This window comes from Mustela putorius, unplaced genomic scaffold (genome assembly GCF_011764305.1).
Source record: "Mustela putorius furo isolate JIRA1106 unplaced genomic scaffold, ASM1176430v1.1 tig00000224_pilon_pilon_pilon, whole genome shotgun sequence".
Classification (NCBI taxonomy): Eukaryota; Metazoa; Chordata; class Mammalia; order Carnivora; family Mustelidae; genus Mustela; species Mustela putorius.
This window is the reverse complement of record NW_025421321.1, coordinates 32,924,058-32,945,451: the sequence shown is the minus strand read 5'-3', so window position 1 is coordinate 32,945,451 and position 21,394 is coordinate 32,924,058. Positions and strand designations below refer to the sequence as shown.

The window sequence follows — 21,394 nt, the reverse complement described above, 5'->3', positions numbered from 1 at the left end:
AAACATTTAAGTTGTGCCAGTTTGTTGGAATGGTGAAGGCCCACTGATCTTGACTCTCCTGTTTACAAGGATGTCAACTAAGACATCCTTCATCCTCCTAATTATAGGCCATGGAGACAGGCAGATCACTGTCAAGAGGAGATCCTGGGCTACTTGCCCCTTCACAAGTGGTAGTGGACTCTCACTGTGGCTTTTATGTCTCATTTGGGAGAAAGGACTTTCTGCCTGGAGACAGTGTAAGAACTCTGAGTAAGAACTATTTGTCCAGACTCACTGCACAGCCTTTTTGTAGCCAGGGTCTTGCCTTCACTTGATCCACCCTCTGCACCCACTGGATCTTCAGGACTGATAACATTTCTTGCCTCTTCATGTCCCTCCTCCTACCTTTCCTCAGGCATCACTTCCAGTCCAGGGGAAACACTGCTCCCCTGGCTCTCTGTATCACCCAAATATTTTGACTCTAAACAGAGTCCTCAGAATTCCCTAAGGGCTGTTAGGTTTTTGGAGGCCAATGCCAGAAAGTTTCATTTATTTTTTTCTGTTACATCTGCCTTAAAGAAATGGGCACTAAGTACCAAGTAGCTTGGCTTGAGGGATAGACAAAGGGAGAAAAAAACAGGAAAATGAAACATCATTAAAAGTTCAGGAATATTATTGTACCCATTGTTTCAATGCCTACCTTCCCCACTTTATTAGTTAGGGTTCTCCAGAGAAACAGCACCAATAGGAGACAGATGAGAGAAAGAGGTTTTAAGGAATTCTCTCACACAATGGTGGGAATTAACAAGAAATCTACATGGCAGGCTGAAGACTCAGGGAAGAAGAGTTGATGTTACAGTCAAGCCCAAAGATAGAATTCCTTCCTTCTGGGGGTTCTCAGTCTTTTTTCTTGAGATATTCAACTGATTGGATGGTCAGGGAGGGGGAGAGATTAACATTTGCTTTGTTAGTGGCTAAACACCTGCTTTTCTGCTTCTGCTTTGTGGGTTATTCTACAGCATCTTCACTCCATGGTGGGGTAGAGGTAATGGAAAACCCAGGAATCCCCCAGCCCACCTGATTATGGTAGCCACTGTAGCTGTGGAATCCCCAGAAGGCCAGCCAGTCAATTGTCATGTCCTGACCCTGCTCCTGAAGCTCAGATGCCCAGGGGCACAGGAATACAGTTGTGTCTTCCAGCTGTGTCTTTGGAGCTACAGCTATATAAGTGAAACTTGCATCCTTAGATGACTTCTATGCAAAGTGGAGTATTATTTATATAGCACTCAATATCTAGTCCAGAGAATAAGAGGTTGATTAAGTGGGAGTTGAGGGCCAGTATTTTAACAAACTCTGGAAGCAAAAATGGGAATTGAAGAAGTAGTTCATAAGAGTTATTGGGATCCATTTACAAATCACATGAGTCTCTTCCAGGTCCACTCTCCTTTGAGTGCCTTAACTTAAATCCTAAGGAGCTACACAAATTCTGTTTATGTTACAGGTTATATAACCAAATAATAAGAATCAGTCAATTCTGATTTTTCAATTTCACTCAGCGTCTCCCTAACCCTGCCTACCTGATAGTGAAATGTACTGACAAGACCAGTCAAACACCCTGATGTCTAGAACACAAGCAAGTATGGTATGAATGAAAAGGTCATAAGTATTCTGTGAGTTCTTTTTTTTTTTTTTAATATTTTATTTATTTATTTGCCAGAGAGAGAGGAGCAAGAGCGAGCACAGGAAGACAGAGTGGCAGGCAGAGGCAGAGGGAGAAGCAGGCTCCCTGCCAAGCAAGGAGCCCGATATGGGACTCGATCCCAGGATGCTGGGATCATGACCTGAGCTGAAGGCAGCTGCTTAACCAACTGAGCCACCCAGGTGTCCCTATTCTGTGAGTTCTTAAGGAAACAGGTCTAATGAGATGATTAGTAACTTCATTACTCCTTCTCTAAGGAACCAGGCTGAACCATTTTTTAAAGTGTGTGGGGGGTATGTGTGTGTATGTGCATTTGGTGTGTGTGTGTGTGTGTGTGTGTGTATGTGTTTTCCTGAAAGTTCCAGGAATTGGAAAGAATTGAACTAGACAGATTTTAAATATTCGCAGATTGTTGGGTCAAAGTGGTTTCTCTTTTGACCTTTTAGGGGCAGTGAGCACATTTGTGTTCTATCCCATTAAAAACTAAGCAAGTCACTCTCCTCTTTCACTTTCCCCTCCAGAATTCTGAAGACTAAATCTAGGTTCTGTGAAATAGTGTAGACTGGTATTGAGGTCAGATATTTATTTCCTGGATGTAGGTAGATACTAAACTATTGAATTGCCCTGTTTTTAAGGTAAATAGCTTATACAACTTAAAGAACAATTTGACCACCAGTAGTATATTCTAACTTATAAAAACAACAATAATAAATAACAAAAGCATATGAAAGCTGCAAATCTATTAGGTAAGAAATTACTGAAATAGTCTAGAAAATAAAATATGACCCAAACTATATAATTTGTATAAATGGCATTTTTTACATTTTCAAGTGATAAGGCAAATAGCAGATAAACTAACTAGATCTTTTATATAGAATGGGGATTTTAATTTGTTTCCCTAAGTTTGTAGCAAGCACATTAATTCCTAGTTGATGTCTTTCTATTCACAAATGGAGGATGTGTGATAATGCATCACATCACATTTATTCTGGCTCTGCTCTAAAGAATGAATATGATTAATTCTTTAAAATCGTTCTTTTTGGAAGTTCTAATATTGGAAAGAATGGTTTTCTGTCTCAAACCACTCAATAAGAGTTAATAAGAAAAGAAAGAATGCTATGGGATGAGATTGGTAGTGACCAGCTTGCTGGGGACTCCTACAAGGATCCCATTATCTGTGGGTAATAAAAGAAATGTGGAACTAAGTAATAGTCTACTATTTGAAAATACTTTATTTTGGTCATAAATGGCTTTCCCTATCCTTCTGTGTCAACATATGAAAAATTTTGGAAAATGATTTTTTTTCACGCCAGCAAATTGAGTTGTTTTTTTTTTTTAATTAGTTAAATTCCTAATTGTTAGAACAGTACTGGCCCAAATTAAAATGTAATACTCCCAAATAATACATTATATATTAATAAAAATAATTTTAAAAATATAATACCCATAGTTTTCAGTTTTCATCCACTTAGAGAAACAATGGATAATGAAAACCAGTCTCAAAGGAAAAAAGAAAACAATATGAAAGCCCCATCCAACATGGAGGCAAGTCATCTGGAATTGGGTTGTGTTCATTTTGGGTGGGCAGCTCTTCCAAATGCTCTCTCTCCATCTCCTTTTGGACTCCATAACTTCACTGGAAACTGAGAAAAAGTGGGGATTCTGCACACAGGACAGATACTGGAAGGATCTATAGCACCAAATGTAGGTTAACTACTGCTTCTATCTTCCACTGAAACAACTGAAGTCTATTTCCCAATGTCCTTTTTTGAAAAAAAATAAATAAAATAAAATGATGAGATGCAAGGAACACCAACCAGATGCCAAATTCATTTAGACAATAAGTCTGAGATTGGTAAAAAGTCCTGCTCTTGGGACGCCTGGGTGGCTCAGTTGGTTAAGCAGCTGCCTTCGGCTCAGGTCATGATCCCAGCGTCCTGGGATCGAGTCCCACATCGGGCTCCTTGCTCGGCAGGGAGCCTGCTACTCCCTCTGCCTCTGCCTGCCATTCTGTCTGCCTGTGCTCGCTCTCTCCCCCTCTCTCTCTCTGATAAATAAATAAAATATTTTTTTAAAAAAAAGTCCTGCTCTTCTCTCCTACATTTGCCCTACCCCCATAAATGACTCACTCAGATCCACACTGGGCCCAGTCACAGAGGAGGCAGTCAAGGGTTCAAAGTGACTAAGCACTTTAGGAAATTAGCACTCTGGTTTCTCAAATGGTGAATCTGATTATATTTTCAAATCTCGAGTCCCGCCTCGCTGTGGCACACCCCCTCCCCCTCAGAGCTGGTATGGAGCAGACACGAAATCCTCCCCAGCTTGAAAAGGACTTTGAGAGACTAATTGTCTATGGACATGAATGGTTACAGTCACAGGGCTCTCGAAACTGGAATGCAGCTTATGAAGAAGAGCGTTATTATTCCAAAACCCACACTCGGCAGACAAAGTGGAACTTCTCCAATAGGTTGGTGTGCTGCTCAGTTGTTTACCTCTGGGCTACGTTTCCAAAGGCAGCTTATTTTCCAAGTCTCACTGGCTACAGGAAGAGAAAGCAAGGGTACGAGTTACAAAGAGGTATTTGATTTTAGGCACCACCTGGTTTTGTAGGATATCAACATTCACCGGAGCTCAGAGAGGTTCCTCGGGTTGTTCCGGCCCTGGGCTCTGAGCTTCCTGGCTCCATGTAGAGGCAAGTTTGCCCTGCAGGCCTCAGAAAATACGGGCCTACCAGCTTCAGATCTCCTGCCCTGTCCCATGACTCCAGGACCAGTCTCAACCAGACCGATTAGAAAGTGGCAAGATCTGATTCTCAAACGTTTTTTGGGACCCTGAGCTCAAACCCTCCCACTCAGGGCAAGTTCTCCATTTCATAAAGGAGTTTAAGGGAAGTCTTTCTTTTCTCTGCCCTTTATTGAGGGCCCTATCTCGACATCCAGAACTTGGAAAAAGGCCTTCTGCAGACCCTCTTTGAAACAAGCGAAACCCTGGTGGTGTCTTGGATGTTTCAGGTCCCTGAACTGGGCCAACAAGTTAGTTCTAGCTGCTGCCCTCACTGCACACAGGTATTTAGGTACCCTCTTCGTGACAATACAATTAAATACAGGCATTCAAACAGGAAATTTACATTTTTCACATTCTTTAGCCAGAGCTGAAGGCTTAGTTTCAATTAGGAATCCGTGCAACATGAGTGTTCTTCGTATTTTTCCCTGCATTGGAAACAATGTTCTCTCTCCATCTTCTTCATCCCCAGGAGTGACAATAGTCTACCTTCCAAAGCCTGCCCTGGAAGCTCGTTGTCTCTTCATCTGGTAACAGCTCTGAAAGAACTAGAACATGGCACAGGGTTTACAGGATCAGCCTTTGGCTTTAGAAACCACTTTCAAATGTTCAGGCTATTCCATCATTTAAAGGGTAAGTCTCGAGGAGGACAAGTCAAGGAGAAAAGAGAAGAACCAGGACAGTTTGGTATCCAAAAGGCCAAGAACAGTGATTAGCTCCATGCAAAGTGGACAGGTAAGATAGCAAAGTGGACAGGGTCATGAAGGAATTGACTCTTTCTAGCAGCTTCGTTGTGACGGAGCTGGACAGTGGCAGCCTGGCTGGGGAAAGAGTGTGTTTTTTTTGTTTTTTTTTTGTTTTTTTTTTAAGAGAGAAAGGAAAGAGATCACAGGGAGAGAGGAAGGGAAGCAGGCCCCCTGCTGAGCAGAGAGCCCGATGTGGGACTCGATCCCAGGACCCTGAGATCCTGACCTGAGCCGAAGGCAGCAGCTCAACCCACTGAGCCACCCAGGCGCCCCAAGAGTGTGTTATTTTAAGAAGAGAGAGACATGACCATGTTTCTAGGCTGCTGGGAAGGGATCAGAAATGGGGAGAAGAAGGAGAAAGGAGAGAGCAAAAGGCCAGAGTCCCAAAGGAGGCTCTATACAGGAGGAAATCCAGCTCTTCCCTTGAAAGTGGAGGAGAGGGCTGGATGTGATGGCCAGAGAGCTGAAGTTCTGAGGGTGGGAGTTGAAGGAGTTCATAAAATAGAAGCTGCTATGGACTGAATATTTGTGTCCCCACAAAAGTCATTGGGGCACCTGAGTGGCTCAGTTGTTAAGCATCTGCCTTCAGCTCAGGTCATGATCCCAGGGTCCTGGGGTCGAGCCCCTCATTGGGCTTCCTGCTCAGCAGGAAGACTGCTTCTTCCCTTTGATCCCTCCTGCTTGTGTTCCTTTTCTCGCTGTGTCTTCTCTCTCTGTCAAATAAATAAATAAAATATCTTTTAAAAAGTCATATGTTGAAGCTCTAATCCCAAATGTTATGGTATTAGGAGGTGGGGCCTTTGGAGGAGGGGGTAATTAGGCTTTGATGAGCTTATGAATGTGTAGCCCCTATGATAGAATTAGTGCCTTCATAAGAAGAAAAGACCAGAGCTCTCCCTCTGTCTACCATGTGAGGACATGGCAAGAAGGCAGCCATTTGCAAACCAGGAAGAGGGCTCTCACCAGACACTGAATTTGCAAACACTTGATCGTGGACTTCCCAACCTCCACAACTGTGAGAAATCTATTGTTGTTTAAGTCACCTAGTTGAAGGTATTTTGTTATAGCAGCGTGAGCTAAAACAGAAGACTTAGTCATTTGCTAAGAGGAGGGTGGCCATGGCTGGGGAGAGGACAGAGGTGCTGTGGTGAAGGTATAAGATAGCAGTTGGGAGAACAAGGGAGGAAAGGATGTTGACCAAGGGTGGCCATGCTGAGGATCCAGCTGAGGTCAGAGGAGAGACCGCAAGAGTGTGAATTCCTTCTGTTGCCTTCAGGAGCCCTCATGTAGGAAGACAGACAGAAAATAGGTCTATCCACAGGAAAGGATTGCAGGACTGACATAGCAGAAGGTAGGGAACAAGGAGGTAGAGGTTGCTGACAAGAGAGTGACCAAAGGATTGTACCCTGGATGTAGCCATGATGTCAGTGATGAGCTAGGAGACCAGAGTAGAGATGAACAGCCAATAGACTGGGAGAAAGAGGGTGATGGAGCTAAAAGACAAAGGGATGGTGTGATTATACACACACACACACACACACATACACATGTACATACATATGTAATTAGATAGGGATAACAAAGGTAGAACAGGTGTCAGTTGCTAAAGTGGGGTGGGGGTGAAGTTTTAGATGAGATGTTATCAACTAATGCTTCTAGAAGATTAACCTTTTTCTGAAAGTAAGTAGAAGTAAGCATTGCCCTCAGAAGGCTAAGGTAAGAGACCCGATTGGGACGCATGCTGCTATTTTCCCCCGTGCCCATTTATTATTAATAGACATTAATTATTGAACAACCACTATTAATGGACAACCACTCTTTCCTGCTAAACTCAAAATTCTTGTCAACATGGATTCCTATAGCCCCTGCCCATTAACTGGAATTGGTCCATGAGATGGAAACTGCTTTCAGTCTGGGTCCAGATGAAAAGTAATAAGACTGGACTAGGTTTTTGTTTGTTTGTTTGTTTGTTTTTATATAAATTCAAGTTAGTTAACATACAGTGCAGCAGTGGTTTCGGGAGCAAATTCCAGTGATTCATCACCCACATGCAACACCCAGTGCTCTTCCCAACAGGTTGAGCTAGGTTTTTAACAGCAGGGATGAAGTGATGGGAATGTGGAAGAGACCCAAAAGAAGGAGTAAGAACATCACATGACCCAGCCTCAGCTGACAGGTTCACAGAGCCTGACGGTCAAGGATGTCTCTAGGAATGACCCCAGAATGCAGAATCACCCTGGAAACACCCATAAGTCCAGTTTCTGCTGAAGCCCAGAGCTCACTAGGACTAGTCCTAGTTGTCCCAGATGGAAATCCCATGCCAGGAAGCCTTGGCTAGCTTCCAGAGGTGGAGGAGGAGGCAAATCACAGATCTCATGACTGAGCGATCTTCCACATTGGAATAGATGAGTGTCTCTGGCCCAAGCTTGGTAGAAGTTCGTGGGAGGACGCAGTTAATTCCCTCTAGTCACTCTGGGGCCTAGAGTCCTAAAAGTTAGACCCCGCCTGAGGCTAGAAGAAAACAGAAACTGCTTTGGGCTCATCTCTGAGAAATATCTTCCACTTTCTTCCTCTCTTCCTCTGGGTAGAAGCCTCCTTTCTTCCTCTCTGCTAGAACTCCCTGGTTTTATACCTTTGTTTTCCTTAGCCACAGCGAAATCCATCCTGATTACACAATCTGGGTAACGTGATGACCATGAGTGAGACTACTCCATCCCATTCAACCCTGGGGTGAGCAGACATTCATATAAAGAGTTAACTATATTAATCCCTGATTTGTCACCACAACTTCCTGTAGATGTTATTCATATCAAACAGAGTAAGTCACCCATCAGCATCCTGGTCTCCACTTGTTTAGGGTTTTTTATTGTTACTTAATGAAATGGCTTTAATGTGATGTAAAATGAAATGGCCCCCCGGGGCCAGTTTTTGCCATTTGTCTCTCTTTTGGGGTTCGTTTCCCCTTAGGCACTTACCGGAAGAACGAAGAGCTGGAGATAGGGCGTCCTCTCTGAGTTCAATGATCCCAAAGGGACTGGTATTTAACCAAAAGCTACAATCTGTAACACCAAAGGCTTACTGAAAGAGTTAACAAGGACAGCCCAACAGTGAGATTGTGTGTGTGTGTGTGTGTGCGCGCGCAAGTGCATGCACATACACGCGACACCAGGGCACAGGGAGACAAGGAGAGAGAACACAATGTTCTTGTGTGGGCAGGAGGAGGTGTGACTTGAAATACCTCTGAGCAGACACACAAGTGGCAGGTTTGAATCCTGAGAGTAACACGTGATCCCTGTTACCATCGCCCTGGCATTTCCTCAAGGCCGTGCTGTATTAGCATCCAGCCACCCACACTTCTTTTCTGTGTCCTCTCCTAACATAATTAGTAAAAGATTAAGTTTTCCTGGGAAAGTGGCAGAATCTCTTCAGGTGCAGTTTGGCTAGGTCCAAAAATAGTGTCCCTGTCATTTCAGATAGCAGTAGGAATCCCGTAATTGATTTACAAACCTGACAACACCCAAGGCAGATGCAAGCTTCCTAAAGCTGAAGGCAACATTCCAAACAAGGCTTTAATGGCTACCCTGGAGGCTCCTGCCCTGTTCCCCTTTAGTTTAACAAAAGGATCTTTCCTTAGCTGCTAGGCATTAATTGAGCACCTATTGATGATTAGGAAGGACACCCAGATGAAGACAAGCTGGGTGTTATATGCAACTGATGAATCACTGAACTCTGCCTCTGAAACTAATAATATACTGTATGTTAATTAATTGAATTTAAATAAAATCTTAAAAAAAAAAAAAAGACAAGTTGACCTTAGTAAGTTTACAGATCTTAGTTTACAGACTGGTTAGGGAGGCAACATTAATGCACCTAGGGCTGTAGGTAGCTGCTCTACAGAGACTGAATGTTTGTGTCCCCCTAAAATTCATATACTGAAAATTCCTCGTGTGACAGCAACCAGAGGTGGGTACTTTTGGAAGGTGATTTGGTCAAGAGGGTGGAGCCCTCAAGAATAGAATGAGTGGAATGCCGGGGTAACTCAGTCATGAAGCCTTCGCTCAGGTCATGATCCCAGGGTGCTGGGATCAAGCCTGGCACTGGGCTCCCAGCTTGGTGGGGGGCCTGCTTCTCCTTCTCCCACACCCCCAGTTTGTGTTCCCTCTCTCGCTGTGTCTCTCTCTGTCACATAAATAAATAAAATTTAAAAAAAAAAAAAAAAAGGATGAGTGCCATTACACAAGAGACCCCAGAGAGCTCTCTCATCCCGTCCTGCCATGTGAAGACACAGTGAGAAGATGGCCCTCTAGGAAGTGGGCCCTCAGCAGACCCTGAATCTGCCAGCATCTTGATCTTGGACTTTGAGCCTCCAGAACTCTAAGAAATAAATTCCTATTGTTCATAAGCCACCCAGTTTATGGTATTGGTATAGTAGCCTGAAGGGACTAAGACAGCCCCTCTGTGACTCTACCAACAATTAGCAACAAGTGTACAAGATATGCTAAAAGGAAATCTGAGAGGCCCAGAATAAGAAGAAACATTTTCCTGACATGAGCTATGAACAGATTCTAAAAGCAAAGCAATGAATTGTTTAAGTTTTCAAAAACCAAAGTTTTTTGATCATTAAACTAATCACTGTTCAATTTGGAAAATACAGGTTGGGATGCCTGGGTGGCTCAGTTAAGTGTCTGCCTTCAGCTCGGGTCTTGATCTCAGGGTCCTGCTTCTCCCTCTGCCTGCTGCTTGCTTCTCCCTGCTTGTGCTCTCTTTCTCTCACTCTTACAAATAAATAAATAAAATCTTGAAAGGAGGGAGGGAAGAAGGAAGGAAGGAAGGGAATAGAGGTTAAAAAAATTTCAACTCATTAATTCTCCCATGACCCAAAGGTAACTGTTGGACTCCTGCAGCCTAGGCCCTATCCTATTCCTCCTCTTCCCTTTGTCCTACTCTGGTTTGATCTACTTCACATCTGCGAAGTATCTTCCTTGGATTTTATGTCACAACATGTTTCTACTGCTAAAGCAAGTTCAAAAACTACTGCTAACAACCTGGGCAAGGTGGCTCTCCTGGAGTCCATCTTTCTTATCTTCACTCTCCTTCTGATTAGCCTCCCGTAGCACCTCCTTGGCTCGGCCATTCAGAGCCCTCTGCTTCTGGCTACAGTCTGCCTTTGCACCCTGGTTTCCCATCACCCCCCTGTAAGACCCTGTTTCTAGAATACAAGATGTATGACACTACTCCCATGTTTTGCTCACATCTTTCCACCACATTGTGGGCCCAAGTCTTCTATTCAAATGTCTGCATTCAAATTCTGCAACCTGAATTTGTCTAGCTTTACTGGCCTATGAGTCATAGCAACAGCAGCTCCCCTACAGTGCTCCGCCTGAGTAATGTAAGCCTAGGAGGCCCCTCAAAGTCACACCCAGAAATTTCACCCCAGGCAGTGTTTGACTCACAATATGCCACAAACAGGTGATCTCTGCAATATTCTTCCTTTCTCGCTCTAGCCACCCTTATACCCCACATTTATACTTGCAGCTGAGGCCACCACTCCTGTCCAAGCCCTCTGTAAACACCATACTGTCTTTCCTTCTGGTGAACCCAAGGCTCAGTCCTCAAGAACTGTAGCCTCTGGAGTCCTCAAGGTACAGAGGCGTGGCCAGCCTCCATCCTCTGGATGGCAGAGGACACTACTCTCCGTGACTCAGATCCTTCCTGAACACTGCTCTTTGGACATCTGCCCTCTTTCCAAAGGCTCAGACGGAGTTCTTCCAATTCTCTTGCCCTGAGTCCCACAGAAGCAGTCTTAAAAATTTGCTCATGCAGATGGATACCCAAGAGTTCTTTGCCCAGCTGGCTTGTCAGAGGTGCTCAGAGAGCGTCTAATCTTGCTGGTGGAAAGAGTGTAGGTTCAAACCAGGAATCTCACCACATTCTCTTTAAGAACCTCGGACTCAGCACCAATCTTCATAAAGTTTTTTCTATCTCAGGCTAAACAAACTTACAGGCCTCTGTAGCAATCATGGTTGTACCATTAATTTGGTAATTCATCATGTGTTTCCTGTGACAACTCTCTTCTTCCTTCCTTAAATTGGTGTCAAAAATTTTATTGTACTAGAAAAAAAATGTATTTTAAAGGAATATCTTTCTGAATCTGAGGATACTGTGCAAAAAAAAAAAAAAGGAAAATCAAGAAAGACAATCCCCTTCCCTATCAGTGCTTAAGAACTTTGGTATAGCTTAAATAATCAAAAAGTATCTGTGTTTTGGGGTGCCTGGTTGGCTCAGTGGGTTAAAGCCTCTGCTTTCAGCTCAGGTCATGATCCCAGGGTCCTGGGATCGAGCCCCGCATCGGGCTCTCTGCTCCTCGGAGAGCCTGCTTCCTCCTCTCTCTCTGTCTGCCTCTCTGCCTGCTTGTGATCTCTGTCTGTCAAATAAATAAATAAGTCTTTAAAAAAAAAAAAGTATCTGTGTTTCATGTTTATGTCTTACTTCATCACTGATGTAAGGACCATGGTTTTTACTACTTTGTATTTATAACCCTAGCTGATATTCAGTAGCCCCTCAGATACTAGTTGGTTCTTTCATTCTGAGGAGGTTTATTTTATTTTTTTTAATTAAAAAAAATATTTTATTTATTTATTTATTTTAAAGATTTTATTTATTTTTTCATTCTGAGGGGGTTTAAAGTCATTATTTGTACCTTAAAGGAGCAGGGGGTAAAGACAAGACAAAGTAAAACAGGACAGAAGAAATCATACAAAATAAAAATTTCCAGAAAGACTAACGAACCACAGAAGAAAGTTTACTTTATCATTTTGGTGATGGGATAGAAGATCCCTAAAGAAATCTCCCATGTTATAGGCATTGCTTTAAATGTACATAGGGAGTATCTCATTCCCCCATTCCACAGACACTTATTAAGGACTTACTATGTATTAAACAGACTTCTAACAAGACAGACAATGTCCCTGCCCTCCAGAAACATCCAGTTTGATGTAGAGACGCAGAGACTAAAACAGATCATTTCAGACTATGATAAATATCATGAAGGTATTAGAGTGGGGAGTAAAGCTGTATCTCCTTTGTGCTAAATGGTCAAGGAACCTCTGAGGAGGTTATATTTGGACTGAAACCAATAGGCACCAATTACATGCAGTCCCACAGGTTGTGCACTGCACATGAACCACATTTACATGGATAAGAGTCATACCCCTAGGGTTGTGTGGTGCAGTAGTTCAGAATGTTCCAGGCATGTGTAAGTCAATTCACTTGTATAATTAATTTACTTAGCTAAAGTAGATTTGCATATTCATCAACATGCACTTAGTCCATCTGGCTACAGTGGCAATCATATCAACCATGTGGTATTCAGACAAGTCAGGAAAATGACCCTCAGCAAATTGCAGGCTATAGTCGATTGTTCAGCTTATGACTATATGTTCTCCACTTCTGGAGACATGGGAGATGAGCCTAGAAACAGACAGACTTTAAGTGAGAGAAGCTTAAGATTATTTTTGGAACCAATCCACTGTCTACTCCTCTAGTCATAATGCCAGCAAAAGGAAATATGAGTAATTGCTGTCCAAGCTTAAAGCTGGTTTTCATGGTGAGAAATCCTCCTGCTTCAGGAATGATCAAATGTGGGGTTTTGAAAATAGCTTTTATAATTACAGACTATACTATTAAAGGCATGCCACTCAATTAACCATTTGCTGCATGGCGTGATGATACTCTATAATGACAGGTTAATGGATTCCATGCTTAATAAAAAGAGACCATTAAACTTCTAGTAAAGACAACTCTGTAACTCTTTGCTGGCCACAGATCCCCTGTTAAAATGTCCTGAAAAGCAGATGTATAAAAACCCTTTAAGATCCCAAACTGGTTTAATAGGTTTCACAGAAGTTGTTCAAAGGTAGCTTTCTCATCAATTTAGGAACGGAGGCTTAAATAGAGGTCACATGTTGACCTCAGTTCATTCCAAAAGCGAGACATCCAGGAACTGACCCCCTATTCCCTGAATACCTCAGCTGATTCTACTTCCTCTCCAAACTGTGCTAATCAGTGTTTGAATCTGTCCAAGTCAGTTCTGAAAAGGAAGTTCCAGTCGCTTCCCGTCCCCCACCACCCTCCAAGTCTGGCACGTAGAACCCAACAGGAGTCCAAGGGGGAGGGGAGTTGGCAGAAACACAGGGCAGGATGGGGCAAAAGTAGTGTACCTGGGAAGGTGCTAAAAATAGAAAGTCATGCCTAAACAGGGGAAGGGAAAATGCCCGCCAGGTTTGGCAGGTGCCATTACACAGGGACTTTCAATTGTTGGGAGCAGGATGGAGGTATCCATCCACCAGTACCAGGTAGAGCAAGGTTATTCTGGGATATCCAATTTAAAATAGGTGGAAAGATGGGTCAAGATGCAAAACCTAAACAATGAGGTTGAGGGACAAACCATGGGTTACAGATAGCTACACAAAGCATGCTTTGCAAAGTCACTGTGCATATGAATCACCTGAAATCTGGCTAAAAATGCAGATTCTGAATCAGTAGGTCTGGGGATCTGCATTTCCACTGAGCTCTCAAGTGATACTGATGCTGCTGGTTCATGCACCATACTTTATTCATTTTTTTAAAAATTTCAGAGGTTTTATTTATTTGACAGAGACACACAGCAAGAGAGGGAAAAGAAGCAAGGGGAGTGGGTGAGGGAGAAACAGGCTTCCTGCCAACCAGAGAGCCCGATGCGAGGCTTGACCCCAGGACCCCAGGATCATGACCTGAGCCGAAGGCAGACACTTAACGACTGAGCCACCCACGGGCCCCATGCACTATACTTTAAATAGCAAGAGGCTAACATGCTGGGCAAGGTCCTTCCCCCTTTTCTTACTAACCATCACAGGACCAAGAGAAATAGGTTCTGGTACTCTAGATTAGGCAATAATACCACTACTGCCCAGTAACAGTGCTGACATTAGCCCACGGATTGGGAGCAGTCTAAGCCCTCCATTCATTCCAGGGCAGGGACTAAGCAACTGGCTGCTAGATGGGGCCCAGAGCAGAAAACGCCTGAATCAATGGGTATAAGAAAATTAATTGGAAACAAAGATGGCATATCATATCTGGCAAATTAAAAAGGGAGGTTTCCAATCTGTGTCCTTTTTTAACACCTCAGGAAAGGGACTCTCATCACTCCCCCGAGGTCAGGGCTCTGAGTGAGGTCCCCCTGCAGAGTGGAAGTTGGAGTTCATTGAACAAACACTGAGCCAGGCCAGAGCGTGGGGTTTATGGGTTACTGCTCTCACGCGAGCCTTCTAGGAAAATGGAAAAGGAAGATCTCCTCCCAGGCCACGTTTCCGGGCTCTAACTTGGGTGCTGTGATGGTGAGTTTAGTGTGTCAGCTTGGCTCGAGGGTAGTGCCCAGCTGTTCCATTAAACACTAGTCTAGGTGTTGCTGTATTTTGTAATGTGGTTAACATTACAGTCAGCTGGCTGTAAATAAAGGAAATGATTCCTGATCCTCTGGGTGGGCCTCATCTAATCACTTGAAAGGCCTTAAAAGCAGAACTGAAGTTTCCCTGAAGAAGTCGAGATTCCACCTGTTAAGTACAGTTTTGGCTTCTGCTGCAGAATTCCCAGCCTGCTGGCCTGCCCTACAGATTGCAGACTTGCCAGGCCCCACAATCGTGTACACCGGTTCCTTGCAACAAGTCTTGTTAGAGATACAGTCAATCCTCATTACTCACAGATCCTATCTTTGTGAATTTGCCTGCTTTGTAACCCCCAAATCCGTACTGACAGAGCTTCTGCAGTCATTCACAGACATGAGCAGAGTGACAAAAAATTTAAGGCACCTAATGCACGTTTCCAGCTGAGGCATGTTTCCAGTGACTCTGCCTTCCTGTTTAGCTCCCATACTGCAAAGAAGTGTTTCCTTCTCTATTCAGTCATGACTTTCATCTTTTGTGCTTCTTTGTGTTGATTACGCTGTTTAAAAGAGCCCCTAAGCATAGTCCTACTAAAGTGCTGTCTTGTATTCTTAACACCAGGAGGTTGTGAGGTGCTTTTCGAGAATGTACACATATTAGATGAGCTTCATTTAGGTGTAAGCTGTGGTGTTGTCAGCTGTGAGTTCAGTGGTCATTAATGTACAATATTTATTGAATTAGGTGTCTTTAAAAAGAAACGCAGATAAAATGAGGTCATCTTTTGCTGATGCAATGTCGTGACCAGGGGCTCAAAGGAACCTAACTCTTGTGTTTCTCCCGGGAGCAATGGCTGAGTATTTGCTCATTCAGTGTTTGTGGTGACTTGCTGGAGCATTACTGTGAAGAATAACAGACTGTGTATGTGGAACAAGAAATCCTGTTTCTCTGGACACACCTCACTGGTATAGATGCGGCACCCCTCTCTCCCTCAGGGCTGACGGTGCGGCCCGGACAGTGTGGGTCTTCTGACCCCTGACAAGATTCTGTAGACTGAGGAAAAGGGCCCATGTATGAAACATCTAGTGGATGTTAATAATCCCTTGTTTATTTTATTTTATTTTATTTTATTTTATTTTATTTATTTGACAGAGAGAGAAAGAGAGATCACAAGTAGGTAGAGAGGCAAGCAGGGAGAGAGGGGGAAGCAGGCTCCCTGCTGAGCAGAGAGCCCGATGCTGGGCTCCATGCCAGGACCCCAAGATCGTGACCTGAGCTGAAGGCAGAGGCTTAACCCTCTGAGCCACCCCAGTTGCCCCATTAATAATCCCTTATTAAGAGCACAGTTTGTCTCTTATCAGTTCATATTTAGGAACACCGAGTATATGCAGGCCCTGTGATTCCCTATTACTCCATCTCCCTGATACAGTATGAAGCAAGCACGACTAGGTAATAACTGGAATACAGTTCAGCATTTTTAATGTAATTTGGATGATGAGCCCCGAATTACTTTTCCAATGTAAACCAATCAAGTATATTCCAGTTGGAGTGTCTTCACCAAAAATAAACTTCTTTATGAATGTATAAAAAGATAATTAGACTGTCTCCACATGTCTCCACCGTGTTGGGCCTATTCCCAAAGGCGGAGAGAAGCCAGTATGTCTCAGGGTAAAATGAAGGCACCCACTCTGTGACCCCACTGCCCTTCCTCTCCCCACTTCCGTGGTCAATTTTAGTCGTCTCAGAGGCCGTGTTTATGATCCATCTTGCCAGCCTATGGCTCCAGGCTCCATTCCTCATTCTAAATTTGTCATCTTCCGTGTTGCGCTGCCTGTCACAGGAGGGACTGGCAAAGAGGAGTAATGTCTGAGGTCAAATCCCACCCTGCTCCTGGAACACTGCACAAGCTCACACCCTCTGTGGTGTGGGTCAGCGACACCAGCTCTGCGGGCCCTCCCCTGTGTGACACCTGAATGAGGCTCAAAAAGACTTACAAATCTCTTTTTTACCTCAAGAACATGTCCCAGCTAAGACCAAGCACCATGCATCCATCACTATTGATCCAGAAATAAACTGCTGTCTGGACAAAAAGAGTAAAAGCTTCTTTCATGCACAGCTTCAAGGAAATCAGAACACCATTCATTTCTTAGACTGTCCACAATGTATTTCCAGCGTCAGAAAGTATTCAATATAATGTGTGTGTGTGTATACTGTATATAACAATATCAACTGATATACTAAATAAGAATGATAGACTAAATAAAATTAAAATGAGTGGAAAATGTGTACCCCCATAAAAATTTTGGAAATATATATGTAGTAAACAAACTGAGTCAGATAATTTCAACTCAGAAGAAAATGTCTACATGAAACGGGATTAACTCTTATGAAGTTTGGCTTATAAGTTCCACCTCTCCGACAGCTTTTTGTCCCACCTCTACACATCCTACTGACCACCTCCCCCTACCCCACATCAGGCGCAGGTGCCCCCTTCCCTGCTCACAGCTGGTCGCTCCCTTTGAGAGGATTCAATTAGGTCAGGGGTCAGAAACTACAGCCCACAGGCCGAATGCAGCTCAATTCCTATATTTGTAAGTGAAATTTTATAGGAACCCAGCTGTGCTCATTTGTCATGTACCGTCTATGGCTGTCCCCATCCCACAGTGACAGAGCTAGTAGCAGCAACAGACACCTTATACTGCTTAGAGCTTAAAACATTCACCATCTGATCCTTTGTAGAAAAAGTTTGCTGGCTCCTGGATCAAGTCCTTCACACTAAGGTGTAACAGTTTTATATGCTACTCTTCCAGGGGCCACTTAGATTTTAATAGGAGGTGATTTTTTGATCTAAAGGAATTGGCTCATAACAGGGTTTCAGTCATCAGCAATGAGATATTAAGGAAACATTTGGGAGCAGGAGAATTTCTCAAGCTCATTCATTATTCATACTCCTCCCACCCATGAACCCAGCCATGGGTCCCCTGTTGAGGACTTTGTTGAAGTTGAGAGGGTTATGATGGCGTGGAGAAAGACCCAAAAGAGAGGGAGGTTTGGAAGGATGCTGTAGATAGTGTTCTCTGGTGTGGGGAACACACAGCCCGGGAGACTGGTATTTGTCTCAGTCTGACTGAAACATTTAATCCTTACCATTTACAAATTAACAAACAAAAACATTTTGTAGTTCATTTTAAGGGAGTCAGATTCGTAACTTTGCTTGTCCCCTAATCTTTTGCTTTTTTACTTTTCATGGATATCCAACTTTACACACACACAAAAACCAACCCAGAAACAAAATGAAAACAAAAACAGAACTTTCATGGCACATAGAAGATTTTTCTCTCTGAGGTTTCCATGAGCAGCGTTATTTATCTGTAAGGAAGTCTCCTACAAAAGCAAACGAGAGCATTCCTTTCAGGACATGGGGGCTCCATTCATACCAGCATCACTGAGTAAACTTCCAAGACTTTGAAGTGGCCACTGCACAACATGGAAACAAGAACATCTGGTTTCCCATCCCGAGGTGAATCAGAGGCTAAGTGTGCATGGGGAGTAATGATCATGCCTAACATTTGCATTTGTTCAGGATATACAGGTCCCAAAATGCTCTCTGGAAACTCCTCCTGTTTAATCCTCAGTACAGTCCTTTAAAGTAAAAAATGTCATCCCCTTTTAAATAGGTAAGGAAACGAAGGATCTGAAGGTATAAGTGACTCACCCTAGATCAAACAGCTGTTCGAGTTCTCTCAAAGTAGAGGGTTGATTCTTTGGGCCCATACAGGAGGGAGCCTAGGCCCTCATCAAATCCAGATAGACCAGCACCATCCTTCATGGAACGCTTGAATGCCAAGGTTTTGGCTCCCTTTAGGTACAAGAGTACTATATGGCCAACTGAAGAGGCGTAGACTCCACTCAGATGTGCCCATGAGCTATTCATCTTGAGTACCAGGATGCCACTGCACAGGGCTCCTGGCCCCGCCCGGGAAGGTGGTCACATACCACTAGCATTTAAGAGGATTTGCACAAACTAGAAAAATGCAGACCAATTACACAAAGGTATTCCTTTCCCCCAGCTGACCCAGTCCTGGGCCAGAGTTCAGCTCAGGAAGCTGAGCAGGCCAGATCCAGCTGCTGCTTCTGTCCTTCCCCTCACAAGGCATCACTGTCCAGGCACAGCTGGCACAACTGACCTCTGCCACCCCTGTTCAGAGACCTCCCTGTGCTAGGAGGGGACCTTTAAGAAAGAAAAAAAGAAAGAAAGAAAACCTTATTGAGAAGAACTGAATTCATACAGAACAGTAAGTACCACACAGTTTATCAAGAAGGGAACAGTCATGGTCTAAACTTGGTATGGTTTGGGTGGTGATGACAGTCTTTCTGAGCTAGCTAATTAGAGCTGATCACCATCCAGGTCAACCCCCTCCCACCTGGTTCTCTCTCTTAGCCAAGACTTATTCTGTCCCAATCAAGTCTATCTCCCCCATTAATTCAGGTGCTGTCCCATCTAATGGAAGCATCTATGAACTGGAGGGAACATACCACTAGCAGGAGGGTAGAATTTTTCTTGGCAAGTGGGTGGGTGGCCATCCCCTTCAGCATGTCTCTGTCACCCCATGACAGGCAATCCTGCTGAGATAGGACACTTCCTTCAAGCCTACACATTATCAAGAATCCAACCACCATCAGATTTTCTCATCAGAGCATGCTAGATCTCTTTCTGTTCCTCCTCTAAATGTTCTGGGAGCCCGTATAATCCCCTAGTTGAAAGGGCAAAGTCCAGCTGAGCTCAGTGCCTCTCTTGCTCAGGGGTCATAGGTAGCAAGAGCTCCCAATCCTGGTGAGTGTCCTCTTCTGGGTGGCAAACTGTCAACTCTTCCTTGTACATGGCCGAGAGCAGAGAGAGGAAGCAAGCTTTCTTGTGGCTCTTTTGAAGCCACTATTCTCATTCTGGAGGGCTCCCTTCACCTGACATCATCAGATCCTAATTATCTCCAAAGGCCTCACCTCCCAGTACCACCACAAGCGGGGTAGGGAGTAGGGTTTCAACATCTGAACTATTGGGTGGGGGGCATCACAAATATTCAGTCCATAAGACGGGGACATGCAGGAGTATTAACTATGGCAAGGTAGTTGTGATCTCTTCCTCCCTAGCACATTGCTTGACAAAGAGTAGGAGTTCAGAAAATGGCTATAAAGGCAAACCAAGTTAGTTTTGTCTGTAAGTAGTATGGTTCTACATCTACAAATTGAATAACATGTGTGATGTAGAGGCAGATCATATCTTGCAACCAATTTCCTCCACAACATATTAATCAATAATCTTAGCCAATAGGCGTTTTCCAGAAGAATGGGTTTTTATCACCACAAGCCACCAATGGTACAGAATTACTTAATTTTTACTAGAGGCTAGTAGAAGACGCTTTTGGTTTCCTACACGGGAAATACTAAAGAAAAACAAAACAAAACAAAAACAACAACAAAAAAACCCTTTCAAGGCACTCTGTGGTATAGAGCGAATTTCAAGAAATAGCCCAACAGGGTAAAGGTTGGGGGAAACCTGCCCTAATATTGACCCTAAGACTCACTTCCTGTAATTCATACAGTTCACAGACTTCTCTCTCCTGCATAAACACCTGCAGGACAGCTGCTACATGGAAGGCCTGCAGGGTTCCAGAAAAGGCTCATGGCTGCACAGCTATGGCTGGGTTTCTCATGCTGACAGGTCAGTGTACAAAAGCTGTGAGGCAGCAACGGCAGTCTGCTTTCTTTCCAGCTGTCTGGGGGAAAATGCTGACAGGTCTCGGTACCTCTCTGTCTTCATGCTGACTTGTGTGTGCTCTTGTAATGTCCTCACTTAGGACTCATTCTACTTCATCCCAAAAGAATAATGGAAATGAGGAACGAATCCAGACAACCTGCTAGTTCCAATTCAGGTGAACCCCTCTTAGTGAAGGTAGCCCTGAGTAAATTGTGAGGAGATTATCCATACCACAAAACACTTTCGAACCCAGAAAAAAAAAAAAAAACTGGAAAGAAGTCTGAGAAATCTTCTGTGGGCCTCATCCTCTACTTTCATGGGTGAAGAAAACTTAGCCCACGGAGGGAAAATGACCAGGCCAGTGACGCATACTTTTCAGAGAGGAAAGTTTTGCCACAGGTATTTCAAATTTTTTGGAACAACCAGCAAGACTTTTATTTTGAAATATTTAACTTACACATTCCTGGGGAAGTGCCCATACAGAGTGATGGACAAGGGCTCAAGAAACAGGGAGTGGATTTAAGTACAGTAGTACATTTAGATATGTAATTCTAACCCATAAAATAATGGATCCTATTCCACATCCAGATCCATTCTAGTACGTCCGATTTCCAACTTGTTACATATGATGACCAGAATCATCCAGACAGGCAGTTAATGAACATTCTTGGATTATATATTGACACAAATACATGTTTAAAACTTAACAAGAGGCAAACCATGGACAAAGTCAAGTTCACCTCATTTGCTCTTACCAACTTTTGTAGATACCCTCCTGGCTGCCTTCTTAAACCTCTCCAGTGTCACTTCTACACTTTCCACGCCTTTTGATTTTTTGAGTAGTAGCTGTGTGAGCAACTAGGCGCACACACGCACGTGCACACGCACATGCACACGCACACATACAATGGTCCTAGGAACAAAAGCTGGCACAGCACATTAACTCAATTCATTAGGAAAGAAAATGCTTTTCTTTCCTTCTTTCTTTTTTTTAAACCTTAGTGCAGGCACCCTTCTT

General features: G+C 43.6%; 1 long non-coding RNA gene across 1 annotated transcript in view; it reads right to left on the bottom strand.

Moving 5' to 3' along the window:
- Positions 1-3,738: 3,738 nt before the first annotated feature.
- The window catches only part of LOC106004780, a 34,980-nt gene continuing 17,324 nt past the window's right edge, over positions 3,739-21,394 (bottom strand). The window contains exons 2-3 of the long non-coding RNA XR_001177786.2: positions 4,806-5,007; positions 3,739-4,217 (exon numbers count right to left, since the gene is read on the bottom strand). This is a non-coding gene — a long non-coding RNA (uncharacterized LOC106004780). The remainder of the gene's footprint in view (positions 4,218-4,805; positions 5,008-21,394) is intronic.